Here is a 9,759-nt window from a genome sequence, read left to right as displayed (position 1 = left end):
GGGGAGAGAGGGGGAGGGAAGAGCGAAGAGAGGGAAAGCGGAGTCTTCTGTCCTGTCCGCGCCCCTCCTGTGCTAAGAGCGCTTTCAGGCTTTCCTGATCCTAATTAAGCTCTCCAGCCGCATAGTTTGCACCTGAATACCGTACCTGTTAGATAACAATAGGTGTGCCCAGACCCGGGACAATCTCGAGGGCGGGGAGAGCTCTCTCCCATCACGTTTCTCACGGGAAGAGGCGGAAATACACGAGATTGCTCGGTCTCACTCCTCGATTCCCTGGTGTTTATGGGGGGCCTTGTGAGAACTCTAAGATTTAGAAGTTCCCACCTTTACCCGCCCGAGACTGTCCACATGGAATTGAGCTTCCATCCCCAGCAGTGGGAGAAAGGAACTAAACAAGAAGGAAGGAAAGAAAGAAAAAGAAAGAAAGAAAGAGGAAGGGAGGGAGGAAGGGAAGAAAGGAAACTTTCTTGAACTTTTTATAGTAAATTGCATTTTATCATCCTTGCTATGATAATGGAATATTTAGATAATGGCGCACTATGTCTTATTGTCAGAATACTTTGCCTGCTTTTATTATATGCAGATCGATACAAATTTATGATTAAATTTAATTGGAATGACCAAGCACAATATCTAATTCAAAATTATATGAAGAATAAAATACAGACACCAATGTAATATAAAGTGTTTGGGGTTAAGATGACTTTGAAAATGTTGCCAAAACAAGATGAGGTGAAATGGAAAATCCATACTGTATAGATGGGGAAGAAATAATAGTAAATCATTCCTATGACTAAGAAAGATAGAGAAAACTCTGTAAGTCATGGCTAATCAATTTTTTTCTGTCATGGTGACAAAACTCTACCTTTTTCATAAACATGTTCTTTGAATAGATGCCATAAATTAATAGTTTAAGTATTGTTTTAATTTGTTTCATGGATTTCAATTTTAGTAACAAAAATAATGCAGTGGAAAAGTTCATGATGGGCATTGTGTCATATCCTCAAGAAAGAATTATGCACAAAAAGGAAATAAAAGATAACATCAGAAAAAAAATGTGTGATCAGAAAAGGAGATGGGCTAGTCATATAGTGACAGTGAGGAAAAATAGATAGACAGTGACATTGTGCTTTGGATGCTGCTAATCTAAATAAATGAAGGTGCTAGCTCGTACCATGAGTGTGATTGATTCACAGAGGAATATGGGAGGAAATATGCAAGAGTCTCAGATAATAAGAAAAAATAGAATTGATATAACTACAAAAAAGGCCTAAGTGTTGTTGTGGTTGAGTCCTTTCTTACTTGACCCCTTACATGACCCCATTTGGGATTTTCTTAGCAAAGATACTGGAGTGGTTTGCCATTTCCTTCTACAGGTCATTTTACAGGGAAGGAAAATAAGGCAAACAGGGTTAAATGACTTGCTCAGGGTCACCCAGCTACTAAGTATCTGAAGGCAGATTTGAACTCAAGAAGATGAGTCTTCCTGACTGTACGGGCTCCATCCACTGCAACAAGTAACTACTCCAAACAAAGCCTAACCGTTAGACCTTTCAAAGAATAGATTAGTCTAGCTCAAGTAGTAGGCAGATGTGTTCTCCTTACTGAAATTCCTCAAATCAAAGTTAGATGATTAATTGCTTGGTAAGTAGAAGAATGAATTATTTTGCTGCTACCAGTTGGACAAAACAGATCCTCACATTCCTTTCTGTTCTAACAGTTTGTGATACAGGAACTGTGAGGATGTCTTGTCATAAGAACTCTTCAGGAGTACAGTTCAATAATCAAACAGAGACCCATGGAACTAGAAATATTCTTTTAATTAGATGTTTTCTGATAAGCCACTTAAGGTGGGCCAGTAGTTAGAAGAATAGCTGATTTCTTTTATCTGATAAAACAATTAAGTTAATTTCTTGAAATGATTCTTATTTGAGAAGAAAAGAAGTTCCCTAAATAGGCTGACTAGTGGAATACCACCAACTAATATTCAACAGTGACTTTTGGTTTAAATAAGTGATATTTTATATTTATGCATAAACACATATATCTGCATATTTACATGTTTTAGATATGTATGTATGTGTATAAGCATATGTTCCCTGTGTGTGTATATATATTTTTATGTGTGCATGCATGTGTGCATATGTGCTTATGTATGTATGCTATAGCTTTCCTCCACCTCCAACCCCACAGAATTCATTTGAAAACATAAAAGAGAAAAATGTGTTACTTAAACTCTTGTTATGGTACACTGCTCTACCACATGCGGTTGTATGAGCCTATATCAGCTCTTGGAACTCTACACAACAGACCTGCAACAGGAGTGATAGCTACCCTCCACTAGCACAGAATAGCAGAGCTGATCATGCTCATTACTAGATTGAATGGAATTGAATTACTAGATCTATCCAGTGTCTGAGGCAGCCAATCTCTAGTCTTCCCTCTGGCTCACCTACTTCACCTCCACTCCCATAGCCAAACCATTTCTGTATGTTTGTTTTTCTCCTTTCATATTTCATGACCTCCCATGGTTTCAGATATCATCTCTATGCAAATAGCTTTCAGATCTTGTTTGTCCATGACTTCTCTCCTGACCTCCAGTTTCCCATCTCCAACTGCTAACTGAACATTTTGAACTGGAGGTCCCTGATACACTTAAATACAACATTTTAAAAACAGAACTCATGTCCTGCCTCCAGACCTTCCATCCTTCTCAACTCCTCAAAGACTATCAAAGGTACCATTTTCTTTTTAGACGTCCAGACTTGAAACCTGTGGATCATCCATCTTCTACCTGTCACTCTCACACTAGCCCCCATACCCATTAAGTCATTATTCCTTCTATGCTAATGTCCTCTTCTCTCTTCTGATACTTCCATCACCCTGGTGCAGGTTCTTATTGGTTCACATCAGTTCTATTGCAATAGTCAGGGTGCTGTCTGTATGTCTTCTTTTTTTTTTTTTAACTATAATTCATTCTCCACTTTGCTTTCAAATTGCTCATTCTAAAGTATCAGTCTGGTCATGTCACTCATCCATCCCAATCCAATAAAGTCAAGTGGCATCCCATTGTCTCTAGGATGAAATATAAAATAACCTGTTTAACTTCTAAAGCCCTTTACAATTGGACTTCTTTCTATCTTGCCAGTCTCCTTATAACTCTCTCCTCTTGAAGTGCATATGTGTAGAGAACCTTGAGGGACGTGAAAGAGTCCCTTATCAGGAGTTCTCCTACTCCAAGGGAGAGTAGCTGACTTGAGAAGTTAAGTGATATATTATTCTGTGGTGCACACTCTTGAATTCGGGTGTTGAAGCTCCAGGAGACAAGGCCCCTGCTATACAGGATAACATTCTGATAAAGAGGCCTTGAAGCCTCCCTTTCTACTTATCACCATCTGCTCTGTTTCATGCTTCAATCACTACCTTTATGAATTTTTGCTATTTAAGCATCCCAGTTCCCTGAATTATTGGCTCAGTATGTCCAGAATAAACTCAGCTTGTTCAGACTGCTGTGTCCTGCCTGTCTTTTCATCCTTAATCTGTGAACCCTGTAACCGCCCCGGACCTGCTGGACTGCACTGGCCACAACACATATGACCTTTATCTCAGCTATTATGAGAGCCTCTCAATTGTTATATTGTCTTAAGACTTTCCTCTCTCCAATTCATTCTCTAGATAGCTGCTTAAATAACTATCGTAAGGCACACATCTGACCAGGTCATCCTTTGTACTCTAAAAATCATAAATAGCTATTGAGGGCTTCTGGTACAAAATACCATATCATCAGCCTAACCTTTAAAACTCTCCAATATGGCTCCATTTGAACTATTAAAACATATTTCATAGTATTCTCCTTAAGATACTTGAGCTTCCATCCCAAATAGGCTATTTATTCATCCCCATATCCACATTCCATCTCCTTTCATTCGTCTTTGCATCTGCTCATGCCCAATCCATTCATTCTCACCATTGCCTTGAAGAGACTTTAGGATCCTGTAAGGTTTATCTCAGGTGGAGGGAAAAGGCACTTTAAAAGTTATCAGGAGCTGCTGGGAACCAAGATGGTGGAGTGATCAGAAATTGCTATCTCCCTCCTTGAAGAACCAGACCTTGAAGAACCAGAGAATATCTCCCCAAGAAAAATCCTGGAACAGAGGGAGCAGCAGAAGGGATAAACCATGCCTTACCCCGTGAGACTAAGAAAATCACTAAGGAGGGTCCTTCTTTCTGTGGCTGAAGGAGACCAGTACAGGACCAGAGTTGTCCCAGACAACTCCATCTCAGCAAAACCAGAAAGAGACACTGAGTCCCAAGGGGATGGATCCTGTGACCACCAACACCAGGACCCCAAAAGTGACTCAGAACCCAGGGGAAAAGGGGAGGCACTAGTGCAGACTGCTGAGTTTGCTTATGCTCTAGATCAGCAAAGGAGACCTTCCATGACCAGACCACCTCTCCCCCACACTTAACACTGCTAGCTCCTTGGTTACTCCAGGGAAATTCAAAAAGAATTCACCTGTCCTCTGCTTTTCAATACCAGCCAGTTCAGCACCAGGTAAACTGCAGAATTTTACCTTTTAGCTAAAAGAACCAGAGGCCACAACACACAAAGCCTCAAGTTTTATTCACAAGAACTGTGGGACAGAGCCCTCTGGGTCCCAGATGAAGAGATCTACTTTAAAAGTCAGAAAAAGGGTTATCATTATGGGTAAGAAGTAAAGCAGAAAAGACCATAGACTCCTTCTATGGGGACAAGGACCAAAACATGAATACCAAAGAGGTCACCATTGAGACTACACTCCCATCTGAAAATTCAGAAAGGAATATGAACTGGCCTGAAGGACAAAGAGCATTCTTGGAAGAGCTCAAGAAGAATTTTAAAAACCAAATTAGAGAAACAGAAGAAAAAATGACCAATAATTTTTTAAAAAAAAAATATGTATAAAGAAATCACAGAATTATTTAAAAGAAAAATTGGACAAGTAGAAAAGGAAGTGCTAAACTTTACTAGAGAACTCCTTAAAAGGAATAATTGGATAGATGGAAAAGGAGATGCAAAAGTTAACTGAAGAAATCAATTTGGCAAAACTTAGAATCAGACAAGTAGAAGCTAATGACTCTATGAGACATCAAGAATAAGTCAAACAGAATCTAAAGAATGAAAAGACAGAAGAAAATGCAAAATATCTAATTAGAAAAACAATTGACCTAGAAAAGAGATCCAGGAGAGAAAACCTAAGGATTATTGGTCTACCCAAAAGTCAAGATGGAAGAAAAGAGCCAGGACAATGTCTTTCAAGGAAAATTGCCCAGTAGTCCTAGATCCGGAGAGCAAAATAGTGATCAAAAGAATCCACCATTTACCTCCTCAAAGGGATCTAAAACTAAAAATGCTAAGGAATATCATTGACAAATTCCAGAACTATGAAGTGAAGGAGAAAATACTGCAGGCAGCCAGAAAGAAATAATTTAAGTATTGAGGAGCTACAGTCAGGATCACACAGGACCTTGCAGCTTCTACATTAAAGGAGGAATCAGAATATGATATTCCGTAAGGCAAAGGAAGTGGGAGTAAAATCAAGAATCAAAGTTGAGCACAATATTTCAGGCAAGGAGATTGACATTCAATCAAATAAAGGATTTCCAGACCTTCCTGATGAAATGACCACAGCTCAACAAAAAATTCCATCTTCAAGTACAGGTCTCAATAGAGGCATAAAAAAGTAAAGAGGGGAAGAGAAAACTTCTTATTCAATATGGGCAAACGATTTACATCCCTATATGGGAAGATGATACTTGTTAATCTTGAGAATTGTATATTTATTATGATATATAAAGGAGATCTACATAAATAGAACAGCATAAAGTACATGATGTGATGATAACGAATGTGATTTAAGAGTACAAAGGGATTGTAGTGTGAGATGTGAAAAGGAGGAGTCAGAAAAAGATAAATTACATCACGGGAAGAGGCAGAAAAATATATTACAGTAGAGGGAAAGAGCGGAGGGAGATGAGCATTGTTCAAGAGTTACTCTCATCTGATTGGGTTCAGGGAGGGAACAACAAATTCAGCTAAGTATAGCAATGCAGCAAACTCTGTAGGGGAAGGGGGAAAAAAGTGAGGGGAAGCCAAAAGGGAGGGAAGAAGTAGTAAGGGAAAAGGGGATTAAAATAGAGGGGACCAGAAAGAAAGGAGAGAAAACTGAAAGAGGCAGTGGTCAAAAATCAAAACACCATTGTGGAGTGGAAGGCAGAAGGGGGAACTAAAGGCAAAAATGGGGGAAAGGGGATGAAGGGAAAGACACAGAAGGAATCAGAACTGTGAATGTGAATGGAAAAACTCTCATATAAAAAGGAGACAGATAGCAGAAAGAATTAAAAACCATAATCCAGCAATATGTTGTTTACAAGAAACACATTTGAAACAGAGGCATAAATGCCGGGTATAGGTCAAAGGCTGGAGCAAATAGATTGTATTTCACCCGATGTAAAAAACGCAGAAAGAGCAATTCTAATCACAGACAAAGCAAAAGCAGAAATAGTTCTAATCAAAAGAAATAAGGAAGGAAACTATATCCTGCTAAAAGGCACCATAGTCAATGAAGCAATTTCATTACTAAACATATATGCTCCAAATGGTATGGCATCCAAATACTTAGAGGAGAATTTAAGGGAGATATAGGAAGAAATAGATATCAAAACTATACTAGTGGGGGATCACAACCTCCTCTTCTCTGAATGTGATAAATCTCACCTCAAAATAAATAAGAAGTTAAGGAGGTGAATGGAGCTCTGGATAAGGTAGATATGATAGATGTCTGGAGAAAATTAATGGGGAAAGAAAGGAATATACCATTTTCTCAGGGTTACATGGCACATATACAAAAATTGACAATGTAGTAGGCCATAAAAACCTCACAATCCAGTACAGAAAGACAGAAATAGTCAATGCATCCTTCTCAGATCATAATCCAAAAAAACATATATGTAATAAAAGGCCATGTAAAGATAAACCAAAAATTAATTGGAAACTATTCAACCCAATACTAAAGAATGAGTGGGTTAAACAACTAATTATAGAAACAATGAACAACTTCATTAAAGAGAATGGTAACAATGAGAAAATCTACTAAATCTAAAGAGGTACTGCAAAAGCAGTTCTTAGGGGAAGTTTTATATTTTTGAATGCTTAGATGAATAAAATAGAGAAATAGGAGATCAATGAACTGGGAATGCAGCTGAAAAGTCAAGAAAAAGAACAAATTGAAAATCCTCAAATAAATAACAAATTCAAAATACTGACAACCAAAGGAGATATTAATAAAATTGAAATTAATTAAACTATAGAACTAATAAATAAAACTAATGGCTGGTTTTGTGAAAAAACAATAAAATTGATAAACCTTTGGTCAATTTGATTTAAAAAAATAAGAAAAAGAAATTACTAATATCAAAAATGAAAAGGGTGAACTCACCTCCAATTAGTAAGAAATTAAAACAATAATTAGTAATTACTTTGACCAATAGTATACCCATAATTTCAACAATCTAAATGAAATAAATGGTTATTTTAAAAATATCAATTGCCCAGACTAACATATGAGGAAGTTGAATATCTAAATAATCCCATTTCAGAAAAAGAAATTAAGTAAGCCATCGATGAACTCCTTAGGAAAAAATCTCCAGGGCCAGATGGATTCAAATGTGAATTCTATCAAACATTTAAAGAACAATTAATTTCAATACTATACAATACATTTGAGAAAATTGATGAAAAAGGAGTCTTACAAAATTCTTTTTATGATAAAATATGGTTCTCATACTTAAACCAGGAAAAGCAAAATAAGTAACAAAAATTATAGAACAGGGGAGTGGAGACAAGATGGTGGAGTAGAAAGATGCACATGCACTAGTTCTTTCCCTATAGCCCATAAGATACCTGTAAAGAAAGAAGTTCAACAGATTATAGAGCAGCAGAAGCCAGAGAACAATGGAGTGGAGATTTCCAGCCCAGAGTGAAAGGCTGGCAGGAAAGGTCTGTCACACTGGAGGTGGAGCGGATCCCAGCCTTGGCCTGGTGCTAGGGTGCTGGGAGGACCCAAGCAGGCCTCAGGGGTGGAATCCCCAGCTGCAGTAGTGGCAATTTGCAGATTCCTCTACCACAGACGCCGCAGGTCAATGACAGGGTTTTTTCAGCAGGCAGAGAAGGGAGCAGAGTCTTCCCATAGTTGCAACCTCAGGCAGAGACAGCAGAGGTCACTTCAGCCTTCAGTAGCTCCCACAGCAGCCTGTATCCATTGTTGGATGGTAAAACCCCTGGGGGAACTGAGCAACTGATTCTTACCTCAGTCCTGTGTGACAGCCCTGCCTGCACCTAATGCTCCTGGAGGAATTGAGAAGCTGATCTTGATTGGAGGAACTGAAATTTTATAGATCCCCAGAGTATACCCTACTCTTGATAAAGGACCAAAAATTCAAGGAACTGCTTGGGAAAATGCCCAAAAAGGAAGAAAATAAGACTATAGAAGGTTACTTTCTTGGTGAACAGATATCTTCTCCCATCATTTCAGAAGAGGAAGAACAATGGTTGTCACCAGAAGAAGAGATAAAAGTCAACAACTTACTAAAGGAGACCCAAAAAATGCTGAAGAAAATAACACCTTTAAAAATAGGCTAACTCAACTGGCAAAAGAGATTAAAAAAGCCAATGAGGAGAAGAATGCTTTAAAAAGTAGAATTAGCCATATGGAAAATGATGTTCAAAAGCTCACTGAAGAAAACAGTTCTTTAAAAATTAGAATGGAAGAGATGGAGGCTAATGAATTTATGAAAAACCAAAAAATCACAAAACAAAACCAAAAGAATGAAAAAAATGGAAAATAATGTAAAATATCTCATTGGAAAGACAACTAACCTGAAAAATAGATCCAAGAGGGACAATTTTAAAATTACAGGACTACCTGAAAGCCATGACCAAAAGAAGAGTCTAAACAACATCTTTCATGAAATTAACAAGAAAAACTGCCCTGATATTCTAGAATCAGAGGGCAAAGTAAATTTTGAAAGAATTTGCCAATCATCTCCTGAAAAAGATCCAAAAAGATATTCAAGGGGTCATGAGGAGGGTGGAGGGGAAAGATTGGGAGAAAATTTGGAACTCAAAATTTTGTAGAAATGAATGCTGAAAACTAAAAATACATAAAAATTAAAAAAATAAATATACAATTCTGCAGAACAACAACTATCATCTTCCCTTATAGGGAGGTAAACAGTTTGTCCATATTGAGTAAATCTTTCTCCTCTGGTTTACCTCTTTATGTATCTCTTGAGACAATGAAGCAATATCATTACTAAACATGTATGCTCCAAGTGGTATAGCATCCAAATTCCTAGAGGAAACTTTGGGGGGGGGAACAGAAAAGGTATACTAGTGGGGGACCTCAACCTACTCCTCTCTGAACTAGATAAATCTACTCTTAAAATAAACAAGAAAGAAGCTAAGGAGGTGAATAAAACTGTGGATAAGGTGGATATGATAGATCTCTGGATAAAACTGAATGGGAGTAGACAGGAATATACCTTTTTCTCAGTGGTGCATGGCACATATACAAAGAAGGACTATGTTCTAGGCCATAAAAACCCGGCAATAGAGTGAAGAAAGGCAAAGATAGTCAATACATCCTTCTCAGATTGTAATGCAATAAGAATTGTATAATAAAAGACCATGGAAAAATAAACCAAAAATTAATTGGAAAC

This window comes from Notamacropus eugenii, chromosome 1, assembly GCF_028372415.1.
Source record: "Notamacropus eugenii isolate mMacEug1 chromosome 1, mMacEug1.pri_v2, whole genome shotgun sequence".
Taxonomy (NCBI): Eukaryota; Metazoa; Chordata; class Mammalia; order Diprotodontia; family Macropodidae; genus Notamacropus; species Notamacropus eugenii.
The sequence above is the reverse complement of the archived record's forward strand: the minus strand, read 5'-3'. Positions refer to the sequence as shown.